General features: G+C 42.3%; 1 protein-coding gene across 9 annotated transcripts in view; it reads right to left on the bottom strand.

Annotated features, from left to right (window-relative positions):
• The window catches only part of WASF3 (WASP family member 3), a 134,802-nt gene that overhangs the window by 67,120 nt on the left and 52,294 nt on the right, over positions 1 to 15,388 (bottom strand). For 2 of the 9 annotated variants that reach the window (XM_043575612.1, XM_043575668.1), the window contains exon 2: positions 6,513 to 6,609. The gene's annotated coding sequence lies outside the window, so the exon portion shown is untranslated. Of the gene's footprint in view, positions 1 to 6,512; positions 6,610 to 9,908; positions 10,027 to 10,259; positions 10,473 to 11,368; positions 11,647 to 15,388 lie in introns of those variants that run through there. The other 7 variants (XM_043575632.1, XM_043575646.1, XM_043575660.1 and 4 more) reach the window with 7 other exon arrangements.

Raw genomic sequence — 15,388 nt, 5'->3', positions numbered from 1 at the left:
TAATTGAGCTATAACATTATATAGTTGACCCTTGGACGACACAGGTTTGAACTGCGCAGTTATACACGGTTTTGTTTGTTTATAAATATGGTATAGTGTTGTAAACGTTATTTTCTCTCCTTATGATTTTCCTAGTAACACTGACTTTTCTCTTGCTTACTTTATTATAAGAATACAGTTACCTAATACATACAACATACAAAGTATGTGTTAATCAACTGTTTATGTTATCAGTAAGGCTTCCAACCAACAACAGGCTATTAGTAAAGTTTCTGGACAGTCAAAAGTTATATATGCAGATTTATTTACTGTGTTGGGGGGTTGGCACCCCTAACCCCTGTGTTCAAGGGTCAACTGTATTAGTTTCAGGTGTACAACACAGTGATTTGAAATTTACATATACTGTAAAATAATCATCACAATAAGGTAACATCCATCGCCATATATAATTACAACATTTTTTTTCTTGTAATGGGGACTTTTAAGATCTACTCTGTTTTGACCACTTTCAAATATGCAATACAATATCATACCTATAGTCACCATGCTGTACATTACATTCCCAGGACTTATTTATTTTATATTTGGAAGTCTGCACCTTGTGAACCCTTTACCCATTTTTCCCCACCCTTGACCTTTCACCTCTGGCAACTACCAATCTGCTCTCTGCATCTATAACCCTGGTTGTTGTTTTTTTTTTTATTTTTTAATATTTATTTTTGAGAGAGAGAGAAAGAGAAGGACAGAGAAGCATGAACGGGGGAGAGAGAGGGAGACACAGAATCTGAATGAAGCAGGCTCCAGGCCCTGAGCTGTCGGCACAGAGCCCAACACGGGGCTCGAACTCGTGAACTGGGAGATCATGACCTGAGCCAAAGTCGATGGTCAACCAACATGCCACCCAGGCGCCCGTTTTTGTTTTATAATTCCACATATAAGTGAAATCATACAGTATCTGTCTTTCTCTGATTTATCTCACTTAGCATAATGTCCTCAAGGTCCATTCATGTACTTAGAAATGGTAATGTTTTATTACCTGAATATTCCATTCTGGTTTCCATATACCACATCTTCTTTATCCATTCATCCACTGATGGTCACATAAGCTGTCTGCATATCTTGAACTATTGAAAATGCAATGACATGGGGGTACAGATATCTTTTCAAATTAGTGTTTTCGTTTTCGTCGGATAAATATTCAGAAGCGGAACTGCTGAATCATATGGGAGTTCTACTGGTAACTTTTTGAGGAACCTCCATACTGCTTTTCATAGTGGTTGCCCCAATTTACATTCCCACCAGCAGTGCACAAGAGTTCCTTCTTTTCTGTATCCTCATCTCATCCTGTCTTTCTGGTAACAGCCATTGTCACAGGTGTGAGGGGCTAGCTCCTAACGGTTTTGATACGCGTGATGATGATCAGTGATATTGCGTATCTTTTCACATACCTGCTTGCCCATCCAGATGTCTTCTTTGAAAAACTATCTGTTCAGATCTTCTGTCCTTTTTTTGCCAGATTTTTCTTACTATTGAGTTGTATGACTTTTTTATATATATCCTGAGTATGAACCCCTTATCGGAGACAGGAGTCGCAAATATTTTCTCCCATTCAGTGATGTGCCTTTTCGTTTTCTTGATGATCTCCTTTGCTGTGCAGAAGCTTTCTAGTGTGATGTAGTCCCACTTGTTTATTTTTGTTTTTGTTGCCCTTGCTTTTGAAGTTCAGATCCAAAAACTCATCGCCAAGACCACCTATACTTTCTCGTTAGAACTTCTATGGACTTGGGTCTTACATTTAAGTCTTTAATCCACTTTGAGTTAAGTTTGGTGTATGCTGTAGACGCAGCGGTCCAGTTTCATTGTTTTGCATGTAGCTGTTCGGTTTTCCCAGCACCATTAATTGAAGAGACTGTCCCATTGAATATTCTTGGCTCCTCTGTCATAAATTGACCACATATGTCTGGATTTATTTTCAGGCTCTCTCTTCTTTTCCATCGATCTGTGTGTCTCCTTTTATACCAGTGCCAGAATGTTTCGAATACTATCACTTTCCAATAGAGCTTGAAATCAGGGAGCGTGATGTGATGCCTCCAGCTCTGCTCCTCTTTCTCAAGACTGCTTTGGCTTATCCAGGATCTTTCACGGTTCCACGAAAATTTTAAAATTAGGATCTATTTCTGTGAAAAATACCATTGGAATTTTGATAGGGATTGCACTGCATCTGTGCAATGCTTTGTGTAGTATAGGCATTTTTTAAATATTAATTCTTCCAATCCAATTCAAAACCAGCTCTGTCAGATACCAAAGTCTTGTAACATTTCTGCAAGTAAGATCCTCTATGAGCATCACCGTTTGAGCGCCCACTGTCTGCTAGAAGCTCTGGGTATTATTTTTAATATTTTCAAGCAGCTCGTCAAGATTATCCTCCTTCTACAGAGGAGGGAAATGGGGATCAAGGACTGAACTGGATTTTGCTCAAAAGCTTAGAGCCTGTATGTTTTTAGCATCTGAACCCCAAATTTTTCTGTTAACTCCTAAACTTACACTCCCCCTACTATGCCACTCTGCCATGCCAACTGATATGGCCGATAACATGTACAGCTGACCCTTGGACAGCATGGGTTTGAACCGCATAGTCCACCTATAAGTGGATTTTTTTCCATCAATATAGTGCACTACTGTAAATGTATTTTTTCTTCCTTATGATTTTCTTAATAACATTTTTTTCTCTAACTTACTTTATTGTAAGAATACGGTATATAATACATATAATGTACCAAATATATGTTAATCACCTATTTATATCATTGGGAAGGCTTCCAGTCAAGACTACCAGTAGGTAAGTTTTTGGGGGGGGGGGGATCAAAAGTTGTATGTGAATTTGTGCAGAAGTCGGCGCCCCTAACTGTTGCACCGTTCAAGGGTCAACTGTAATTAAAATGGAAATGCACACAGTTATTAAATATTTGTTTACATTTATAAGCATTCCACTAAGGCTGAGAAAGTATTTGATTGCAAGAGACTTAGAAATGATTCCAGTAACACCATCCACAGACACAATGTCTTGCCATACAACGGTCCCAGGCAAATGGGACAAGGACTCAGGGTTCCCTCAATTCTTAACTGCCACCCATCATAAAAGTATGTGTATGGAAATTATTTAACAGAAATCAACAGGCATAGTATGTGGCTTACGATATTATGCAAAACATGTCAACAAATTCTAAGATATATACAACAAGCATACAAAATAATTTTAACTCATCCAAAGATATATGATAGTTGTAACAGATCAACAAGTAATTCTATAGGCCCTCTTAGAATTTAAGAGAACATCTTAGCACTGTTTCAGTCTTTTTCTTTAAACCAAAGAGTAAGTTATGTAACGAAGGTGAAACCAAGGCATAACTTTCAAGTACTACACAAAGCTTTCTGGCTAGATTAACAGAAAGAAGAAAATGCTGAACCACAGCTCTCTCAACAGATTATGCTGACTTTTAACTCCAGAGAAAACAGTAACTTAAAACCACAAGTCATATAAATGTGGCCTTGTTCTTATGATTTTTACATCATGATCACAGAAACCAAAATGTAATAAACACGGTCTATTGGTATTAACATTTATTCCCACCTCCTCTGTCCCCTTCCCTGTATCAGAGGCTAGAAGGCTAGAAGCTCATTTCTCAGGTCCCTTGCCATAGGACCTTAATTTTTCATATATATGTATTTTTTTCATATATATATTTATACATATATATTTTATCTATTTTTCATATATATTATATATGTATTACATATATATAATACATATTACATATACACATATGTGTGTGTATATATATGTGTATATGTATATGGATATATATATATATATGTTTTTGTTTTTGATTTTGCTTTACTGCACTGACTAGGACAATTCTGAGTAAGAACGGTGAGTGAGCTAAAATCAGGCAAAAACATGAAGTCTTTCATCAATAATTGTTAATTCTTAGCTGTAGGTCTTTCACAGACACCTTTATCAACTTGAAAAAGCTCCCTTCTATTCCTACTGTTCTGAGTTTTTATCGTGAATAAATGATAATATCAAATGCTCTTTCTGTATCTATTAAGATGGTTATACAGGTTTTAAAAATTCTGCTTAATTTCTTGATACTGTGAAATATATGACGGATTTTCAAATGAAGAACCAATCCTGCATTTCTGGAATAAATGGTACTTTGACATGATGTATCATCCTTTTTATATAAACTTTATTCAATTTGCTAATATTCTGTTGAGAAATGTCTTTGGTTTTTTATATCCGAGTAATAACGGCCTCATAAAATAAATCAGTGTTCCATTCCTCTTATTTTCTAAAGATTTTGTATATAATTGGTATTATTTCTTTCTTAAAGGTTGGTAGAATTCACCAGTAGACCATTTGGGCTTACAGCTTTCTTTCTGGGGGAGGGTTTTTAACTACAAATTCCATTTCTTGAATAAAGAGCTATGCAGATTATCTGCTGCTTCTTGAGTAAGGTTAAGGACCTTGCGTCTTTGAGGAAGTATGTCCATTTATCTAAGTAATCAAATATATTAAGTGGTTCATAATATTCTCTTTAACTTCCTTTTGTAGAATCTACATTGATGGTCTCTCTCTTCTGATATCAGAAATTTCTGCCTTCTCTCTCTTTTTTCCTGAGAGAAAAACTACAAGTTTATCAATTTTATTGATCTCATTAAAAAAAAAAAACAGCTTTTGGTTTCACTGATTACAGTTTTTCTGTTTTCTGTTTCAATGAATTCTGCTCTTATCTTTCGTATCTTCTCTGCTTGGTCTACGTTTAATTTGCTCTTTGCCTTCTAATTTCTTAAGGTGAAGGTTTAGATCTTTGTTTTAAAACTTTTGTTTCCTAACAGAAGCCTTTAGCACTGTGAATTTCCCCTAGAAGTACTGTTTTAGGTGCATCCCATAAATTTAGATGTGTTGTATTTTCATTTTCATTCAATTCAAAATATTTTCTTTAAGTTTATTTTTATTTTGAGATACAGAGAGAGAACCAGTGAAGAAGGAGCAGAGAGTGGGGGGGACAGAAGATCCAAAACGGGCTCTGGACTGTCAGCACAGGGCCCAATGCGGGGCTCAGACTCACCAACCATGAGATGAGATCATGACCTGAGCTGAAGTCGGACGCTTAACCGACTGAGTCACCCAGGTGCTTCAGTTCAAAATATTGTCTAATTTCCTTCGCGACTTCCTCTTTGGCCCATGGGATTTTTAGAATGTGCCATTTAATTTCAAAATACTTGGGAGATTTCACAGATAATCTGATACTGATTTCTAGCTTAGTTTTGTTGTAGTCAAAAAACACAGACATACTCGTGAAAAGTCACCTGTGAGGTGAAAGTATGGAAATCAAATTCAATTTTCTGATTGTAAATTAATGAAACGACATGCCCACAGTCAAACTGAGACCAGACTGGAGATCGGGTCTTCCAGTACCCTTTTCCTCTAAAGGATATGAAGAGCAACATTAAAAAAAAAAAAAAAAAAAAGCATCCTACTTTGGCTCAGGTCATGATCTTGCAGTTCGTGAGTTCAAGCCCCGTGTTGGGCTCTGTGCTGACAGCTCAGAGCCTGGAACCTGCTTCAGATTGTGTGTGTGTGTGTGTGTGTGTGTGTGTCTCTCTCTCCCTCTCTCTGCCCCTCCCCCACTCACACTCTGTCTCTCTCTCTCTCGCTCTCAAAAATAAACATTAAAAAAACTTAGAGGATAGAAGAGCAGTGTGTCCTCTCTAAATCCCACGTCAAAATCAAGACTTTTTGTTGTTCTCCCCCTACCCTTCCAAAAAAAAAAAAAGGAAGAAAAGGACAGTTTCACATGGATCATCTCATTTGCTTTGTACAACTCCATGAAACAAATTACAGACACTCAGTACAAGGAAAATGCAGCTCAAAGGAATAACTCTCCTTCCTGGTTGGCCGTGTCTCATTCCTCTTGAATTATCCCTTGAAGACAGAGGAATACAGATCATTTAAATCCCTAAATAATTCAAAACCTCATTTTAGCCACCGTTAGAATCAACACCGCTTGAGTTCAAAGTAAGTTGTGGCAAATTCCAACTAGGTTTCGGTTTGATTATCTTGACATCTCATATCCACTCATTATTAACAAGATTCAGATCATAAAGAACTGGTTAAACCCTGGGAAATAAAAAGTAAACGGGCAAAACATGTAGGGAGGAAAACGAGGCTCCAGTTTAGTCATAAACTAGACAGCAGTGTGTTTTTCACGCAAAAATTAATATGAAATTGATAGATCAAGTTATATTTTTCTCTTTCAAATCCAACTGTTGGTTAGGATCTAAAGCGCCAAAATATTATCTGCTGTTAATTTTTATGTTAATATACAGTAATACTTCATATGTTAAAATCTTGGACTATTTTATACTATTCTATTTTAAATTAAAATTCTAAACTACAATGTTACAGAAATTAAATGGCTTTAAGTGTAAGAGGCACACATTCTTACCGTGTAAGTGTTGACTTACGGGTTGCAGAAATGTCCCTCAGGTAGTCGCATCACCACTTTGGCTCAGATATCGATGGTACAGCAATCAGAATTAAAACTAAAAAAAAAAAAAAAAAAAAAAAGTAAATAACAGTAAGTAAAATGCATTCAAGTCTTCGAGGAAGTTTTAAATTTCAATTTCACATGTCAACAATTTCATCAAGGGAGTGCTACTCCCAGAACTAGGTTTTGGTTTTTTTTGTTTTTTTTTTTTTTAATGAGTTTAAGCAAGGAGCTAATAAGGTATGTGAGTTCCTGAATAATTCCAACTCCCTATCCTGGAATAAACTCTGAAATTAACTTCAAGAAATCACAGTGAATAGCTACAGGGCAGAAAAACAAAAAGCCAAGTATATTACAAGTCTATTCAACTGAACTGCTCGGTTCATAGGCTCTGCACACATACATTTAAGGTTTTGTTAATGCCTACAATGAACTGAACACGGATGATTCACACAAGAACTCTCTCATATAAAAGCACTTGTATTAATTTTTCACACAAAAATATTTAAACTCAATAGAAATCCTGGTGGTCACCTATAAATACTTTATTAGAATGTATGGGAATAAAATGGTAACAACACAAATTTAATACTTGCTCAATCGAGTCTAGAAAGTGTTTCCAGGATAATAGATATTCAGAGCCGTAAGACTACAGAATAGTCTAATATTGTTTATTATCAATGTGCTAGAGCCAGGAGGTAGCAGTAAGTATGTATGGTATAGCTTCCCACCCAAACAAGAGTTACAGTTTACTTAGGAACAATACACAGAAGAAAAAGTTAGTGAATATCATTATTGATTCATTCAGCAAAACTTTACGAAGCATTTTGTATGAGGAAGTGTCCCTTTAAACACCGCAGATACAGGGGTGCCTGGGTGGCTCAGTCGGGTTGAGCTTCCGACTTCGGCTGGGGTCATGATCTCGCGGTTTGTGAGTTCGAGCCCCATGTCGGGCTCTGTGCCAACAGCTCGGAGCCTGGAGCCTGCTTCGGATTCTGTGTCTCCCTCTCTGCCCCTCCCCTGCTCATGCTCTGTCTCTCTCTGTCCCTCAAAAATAAGCAAATAAATGTTGAAAAAAAAAATTTAAAAACACTGCAGATACAGAAATGCTCGTCAAAGAACTCACAGAGGCCAATACATACCGATAATTATGCTACAATAAGATAGTCACATGAAAGCAAGAGCGAGTCCAGAAGGGAGTGGGGCATATCATCGAACAGCTTCTCCGAGGACAAAGAGTCCTCAGGAGGAGTGAGGCCAGGCAAAGGTCATGTAGGCACAGGGAAGGAGCAGTGTGCAATGTCTGAGTGGGAGGAAAGCAACTTGAAATCCACTAAAGAGGATTCTCTGGATGTGCACGAATGATCTGTCGGCCAGCGGAGTCTTCCCAGTTGAGACTGTCACCACTGCTTTGGAAGTGGGGAAAACAGATCGTTCAATGATACTCTCATTTAGACACGTCCCACTGGTTTGCTTACTTAAAATTAAAAGCAGCACATGATTTTCTTCTCCTTCCTTAGGAGCAGCTGTACGGCATGCTCTTGATTATGCAGAATGAAAGAGAAAAGTGAGTTTTTCCCAAGCAGTTTCCACTGGCGATCACCTTATTTCCAAACGCGGAGAATTACCCCTGGGTTTCGGAGTATCCAGGCCAAACTTGACCTCTGCCAGACCGTCTTACTTGCATGATTCTCAAAGTAACCATGCACTTCACTGTAGAGATGGTCCTACCTAGCTAAGTGGGAAGGAAAGCGTCCCATATGCGTGTTTCCTGCATGAGCGCAATCACGTGTGAATTCTTCCTTTGGGAAACACAACCATGAATTTTCCCATTTGCGTGAAATGCTACGTAACTATTAATCTGTTATTAGCTATCACTTGGTGAATGGTTTGCTCAGGATTCAGCACAGCGCTCACGTGTCCCATGGTATTTTAACTTATCCTCACAAGGCAGGTAACATCTATCTCCATCAAAAAATGAGGAAACCGAGGACCAGAAGGCGACGTGCCCAGGATGACCCAGCTTGGAAGCAGCGGGCTCAGGACAGGTCTGCCTGGCTGCAGTCACTCTTTCGAACCGCGGTAGGGGACAGCCTCCTTTTGAACACGTACACGTGCAGCTTGCTTTCTTCTTCTGCAGCTACCATGTCTAACCTAAGTCAGGAACCGTAAAAGTCTGGAAGAATCAACTGGGCTTTGTGAGTGTGCTGCTTAATTTTACAGGAGAGCCTGTCTTCAACTCCTCGGAAGCCACCGCTTAAGGTTATTAAGCGTGAAAGCCAGCACCTCTACTTAGAGGTGTCGTATTAGCAAGCGCAGGGAAACACATTTATATGCAACACCAGAATTCAAATTCTATTTATGTCCCATGGTTAAGCTCTGAGTGGTGCTGAAAATGCTTGCCTCTCCGTGGCGACAGTCTAGGAGCACAGTTGTGCTTTAATCTCCGCCCAATGGGCCTGCGTCCAAGATGGCCCCCCAGTATGATCGCCCTTTTCCATCTTGCATGCAGCCCAACTGTGCCTAGCCTTCAGAATGCAACAGCCTCCTTCACCAATCCATTCAGCCCTCTAGCTGCTCAATGAACAGTTATCTATTGTAGTAGCGTGTTAGGCACTGTGTGTCCCCACCCCGGGAAGATCAAAGCCCAATCCCACAACCCCAAGAAACCTCTTGGTCCACCAGAAGAAAACTGCACAAAAAAGGAATTGGCATTCCATGCGATCAACATACACACATGGTATTAAGAAAGCGCAAGGCAGGGAGTGGCAGGAAGACACCGCAGCCCTGGTAACACAGGTGCCTTAGTCCAGATGACAGATGATGCGGACCTGAAGTAATAAGATGGGAGAATTTTTTAAAGGGAACGAACTTGACAAACATAGGTATCAGGCAACGAAGCAGAAGGGATGCTGGGATGTCTCTCGGAAGGCAGAGTTAAGGGCTGCGAAGACAGCACGGTCCGGCTTAACCCCCCGCAATGACAGAAATGTCCTGTAGATGAACACCATCCAATATGGCAGCCTCCGGCCACACACAGAGCACTTGATGGGGCACCTGAAATGTGGTGAGTGTGGCTGAGAATCTGAGTTTGTCATTTTATTTCATTTTAACCAAACTTAAACAGCAACACGTGGCTAGCAGCTAACGGCTTCAACAGTGCAGCTCTTAACACTTCAGGCTTGAGATACTGAGTTGAGGGATTACCATCAGTATCTGGGGAAAGGAATACCAAGAGAAAGACATACAGACACTCAGATATCTGTCGAATAGGTGAACGAACAAGCAAATGAAGAGGAACAGGGTGACCTTGAAGGACTCCTCCCTTTAAAATCCCATCAAAGAGGTACCTACCCTTGCTCCTTCAGGTTTCAAATACTGCTTTCAGTACGGTGATATCAAAATGCACTCATGCTGTCTCCAAACCTCAGCCTAATTCTTGCAATACTGCTAAATTAAAATTCCTTATGCTCTTCAGTATAAAAAAACAAAAAGAGAAAAAAGAAGAAAGAAAAAGGGTATCATGAAATTACAGCAAGTCATAACTTGGGGAATAATCCCAGACCCAGGATAATCAAGCCAGGATAAATAACTGTCTCGTAAAATGTGTCCTTTTCTAAAAACAGAAAGAAGCGGGGAGGAGGAGAGGACCAAACAGCTTTATGATGAGTTCAGGTCATTACAAATATACTACAGTCCGCTCACCTCCTATGCAGTTCAGCTGACATTCAGTTTACATTCCTCTATACTCTGCTGGGGGAAAGGATTGAATTTATCTCACGAAACACCTCATTTTGTCCCACGGAGCATTTTAAAAGGTCAATGATAATAAAGCTGTCCCTAGGAACATGCCCTTTTATCGTAGCTATCCAAAACATCCAAGTCAATATGAGATAAATAACTCTGCGACACGAAAACAGATACTGTTCAGAAACCTGAGAACAGGTTGTGTCCAAATGACCAACGTTAATCCACCAATATTATCCTAATCTGATTGTACTAGGATTTGTTTACTATTTTGGTCCTTGCCATCCCTCTTAAGCTTCCGAATTCCAGTTTTCCAGAAATGAGAAGCTGGCAGGTATACAATACCCACGCGTGTTCCAGATAGCTGTTTCCCTGCCGCATTTCCCCGTGCTACCTGATTAACCAGACTCCAGTTCGACGTTCCTCCCTCTCCATGAGAGCACGTCATCCATGTTCATAACCACTCACATACAAAGTTCTATTTACAAGACTGTTGGGCACCTGAGAACCGGTAGCCTCTGTTAGCTTCAGAGAAACAGATCTCATCAGAATGTCTATTATGAGTGTTTTTAGCTAGAATCTTGTGTGTAACAACAAGGTTAACACAGAAGTCTTGTGCTTCCCCTCGTTGGCCCCCCGGGTTGGATACCTGTGCCCCAAGTCCCAGGGCCACAACAGTCCTACGTCTTTGAAATCAGAGCCAACAGGGACACGCTTGGCTGGCCCCACAATTCAATTCAAAGTATTAGTGGGCTCTTTTGCAGACGGGAGAGCGAAAACGTTAAGTAACAAGACGAGGTCTTGGCCTCCGGAAAGCTTGATCGGGGGGGGGGGGGGGGGGGGGGGAGCAAATAAACACAAAAAATGTGAAACAAGCCGCACGAGAGATATTGCTGTGAGTAGAACAAAAGTAACCGCAGCCGACTGCCTTCCACTGAACCCCTACGTGTCTCACACTCTCGGCCAGGCTCACTTTCATTCGTTAATTAACAAAACCACGTTCACGATGAGCGCAGATGAAAACTTCGCCCGGTTTTGAGTAATCTGTTCACTGAGAAAGGACTTACCCCGGACCTAAATACGAGGGTCGTAAGACAGCATCTTCTTCCCCTTCACTTAACGAACAGCGTAACTACCCAGGAAACCACGAGGAGTGATCAATTCCTGATATAGCGTGACGTCTGCAGAGATCCACAGCGGGCCCACACCTCTGGGCTAACGATGGTCAAGGAACCGAATAGCCCCGATACAGATCGGGGTCACATCAACCACTCATCGATCCATCCAAACATTTACTCTCTCTCCCTACTGTGCATGAGAAACACAGCCATGAGTCAGATGAAGGTGAGGCTGTACACGGCGAGACACCACACCGCAAGTTCAAAAGCGCCAAGTGGCAAGAGAGACACGGGTGGCACGCTATGAGAGAAGAGAAGGCTAGTGCCAGCTGCGATAGACAAGAAAAGCCTTCAAATCCGCCTGGGGCTCAAAGTGACACCACGAGACTGATTACTGTCTTCTGAGATGCACAGACTATGCAAAGGGAATATAAAGATAAATGCCGTATCATCGCTGGAGCGTCAGGACATCATGAGGAAGTCAGGATCCTGAGCAGCAGATCCAGAGCTTCCTCACAAAATAAAAAGTATGCATCTGCCTGCCCGTCTCCAGGGAAGCTACGGGAAACTCCCAGGCAAGCGTTAGAAGGGGTCCAGAGCACCAACCCCCCCCCCTCCATGTGAACGCATCTACCAGAACACCGCTCAGGGAGAGGGAAGCCATGACTTCATAACCCCACGCGTTAAGAAACACTACTTGACATGAGGCTTTCTTTCTTTCTTTTTTTTTTTTTTTACATTTATTTATTTTTGAGAGACAGACAGAGACACAGCACAAGTAGGGGAGGGGCAGAGGGAGAGGGAGACGCAGAATCCGAAGGAGGCTCCGGGCTCCGAGCTGTGAGCACAGGGCCCCACGCGGGGCTGGACCTCACGAGCCATGAGATCGTGACCTGAGCCGAAGCCGGACGCTCAATGGACTGAGCCAGCCAGGCGCCCCCGGAGCCTTGAGCCTTTCTTTCTATTCGGTTGAAGCTTGCATCTTCCTAACCGCGAACCAATGCTCTGCTCCGCCCGCGGAGCCCAGGCAGAGGCTACCACACCCGCAGCTCTGCCAGCTTCCAAGCATCCGAGGGGACAGTTAACTGCTCCAGTCCCTCCAGCCTCTCCCAGGGGCCCTCTGGCCGGTGCTCCGGGAGGTGCAGTGCCCAGAACACCACACACCAGATGCCGCCAGACGGAGGCAGCACACCCCTCCCCTTAAGGCGGCCAGCCTGCCAGTCTGCTCCACCAGTTTTCTCTTCCGGACACCGCCGCCACGCCGGGCACACTCCTGCTCAGGACTGGCCCACCCCTCCGGAGCTCGATTCCCAGGCAAACCTTTGGCAGGGTGGCCTCCTCCACGTCTCTCAAGTTGCGATGGGGCCCCGACCCGTCCACCCCTGCCTTTCTTTACACCTGCCTCTCCACGGTTACCGGCTCTCCTACTGGGCCGACTCAGGGCCCCCTGCAAAGCATCGTTTGGCTTCCCGGTAGCGTCCCCTTCTCCCTTCTCCACCCCCACCAACCAGAGGCGCCATGCAGGATGCCAGGGTGCAGGGGGGGCTCTCAAGCCGGAATTGACTCCAACCGACTTCCCCACTCACACGTTCCAAGACTCCGGGCAGGTTATTTGGGCTTAAACTTCCTGAACTACAATTATCACAACAGAATGCACCGAGCCGCCAGGAGATCAAAGAATTTAGAGATTCAGGGGCGCCCGGGTGGCCCAGGCAGTTGGGCGTCCGACTTCGGCTCAGGTCATGATCTCACCGTCTGTGAGCTCGAGCCCCACGTTGGGCTCTGTGCTGACAGCTCGGAGCCTGGAGCCTGCTTCGGATTCTGTGTCTCCCCCTCCTTCTGCTCCTCCCCTGGTCTCTCACTCTCTCAAAAATAAACAAACATTAAAAAACAGGAGTTAAGGGGCGCCTGGGTGGCGCAGTCGGTTGGGCGTCCGACTTCAGCCAGGTCACGATCTCGCGGTCCGGGAGTTCGAGCCCCGCGTCGGGCTCTGGGCTGATGGCTCAGAGCCTGGAGCCTGTTTCCGATTCTGTGTCTCCCTCTCTCTCTGCCCCTCCCCCGTTCATGCTCTGTCTCTCTCTGTCCCAAAAAATAAACGTTGAAAAAAAAAATTAAAAAAAAAAAAAAAAAAAAAAAACAGGAGTTAAAAAAAAAAAAAGAATTTCGAGGTTGAAATGTTCAGAAATTCACGATAAACAGCATCCGATTTCAAAGGGGAAAAACGGATTATCGAGTTGTAGGACATTTCTGCCTAATGCAAATGTTAAGTTTTTTTTATTTTCTATTTGTCATGTTTTTAATGCTTATGGCAGAGAGGTCTGGCCCCAGACAGCCACCTGTGAGCCCCAACACTTTTGACCCCTAACTGAACTCTTCACTATGAACATTTTTTCATTTTCATTTTAAAATTCTTAGGACCTAGCTCAGTGCTTGGCACACGGCCCACACTCAAAAATCATTTGCCAAATAAGTGAATTTTCTTGAATGCCTAGGTTAAAAAAAAAAAAATCACGATGCCTCTTCCTGACCTACTTTGACCAGGAAAGTTGGACTTGCTTGTGTCTAGTGACCCTGTATTGTCCCCGTGGGTCAGCACCTTAAGTGCTGGGCTTTACCCAAGCAAAGAGGAGAATTGGGGTCAACAGAACACGCGTTTCAATTCAGCCAAATGGTTAATGAGCTTTTGTGCAAGGGGCATAAAAAGATAAATAATAACTGGCTGGAGATAAAGTAAGGCTTCCGGCTTGAGGAAAGACTGCTGACTAGGAACAAGCTTTTTAAAAGCTGTTTGGCAACATTATGGGACAATCTACAACCATTAAATACAAATGTGGAGTGGTACCATCATGCCATCTTCTTTCGAGACACTCAGAAGCAGCCAGAGATTGGAAGGAGGAAAGGAGCAGGCAGGACAGATGCAGGGGACAGAGGGACAGAGGTCCTGGTCGGGGAGTGGGCTGACCACAGGAGGGTGGGAAAACAGGGCGAGGCCGAGGGGTCCCTGAAGTTTTCTTCCGGGATTCTGCAGACAACAGAGTCACAACGCACGCACCCGCTAAGACATCCCAGAATCGCAGAATTTTTTAAACTCCTTTTCTCAAAAGTGGGACACTTTGTCCTTGGCTGATGTTCTGGCACTTTTCCTGTTGCTTGTGACCCCACAAAGATGACAAATCAATGATTCCGGGGAGGCCCCTGAACATAATGGCTTAAAACTTGAAACAGATCCAATTCAAGTGAAAGATTTTCTTGCCTAAACGATGTTACGTATTTTTCTCTGCTTTAATTACTGAATCCTGTAATTGGAATTCATCACTGATTCAAAGAGATGCTAAAAATAGTCTGTTTCAGAATGTAGAATGAGAAGCATCATGTAATTTCGCTACTAAATGGGCTTCTATTTTTTCACAGCTCAGTAACTTACTCTTGAAATATATCTCCTCTTTTTATTAACCAAAAACGTAAACCACTTCAGATGCACATTAAACATTAATTTTCAATATTAATTATGCCTTTATAAGCTTAACATGAAATCTCAGACATAAACTAACCTTGCTTAAAAACAGCTCCTTTCCCTTTACATTGAATCATGACCTTCATGAAACACCTTTGATTGAAGAATGCGATGTCATTTACATGTGATAAATGAATTGAAACAAAGCCCAGCCGTGTTCCAACAGGCTCTCCGACTACAAATGGCAATTATTTTTTTGTAACGTTTATTTATTTATTTGAGAGAGAGAGAGAGCACGTGCGAGCAGGGAAGAGGCAGAGAGAGAAGAGAGAGAGAATCCCCAGCAGGCCCCCGTGCTGTCAGCAACACACGGGGCTCAATTTCACGAACTGTGAGATGGTGACCTGAGCCAAAATCAAGAGTTGGGACGCTTAACCGACTGAGCCACCCAGGCACCCCACAAATGGCAATTATTAATAACAACTTACATTTGGACCCACAGTGCCATTTACAAA

The sequence above is a fragment of the Prionailurus bengalensis genome, chromosome A1 (genome assembly GCF_016509475.1).
Source record: "Prionailurus bengalensis isolate Pbe53 chromosome A1, Fcat_Pben_1.1_paternal_pri, whole genome shotgun sequence".
Taxonomy (NCBI): domain Eukaryota; kingdom Metazoa; phylum Chordata; class Mammalia; order Carnivora; family Felidae; genus Prionailurus; species Prionailurus bengalensis.
This window is presented reverse-complemented; position numbering and strand designations above follow the sequence as displayed.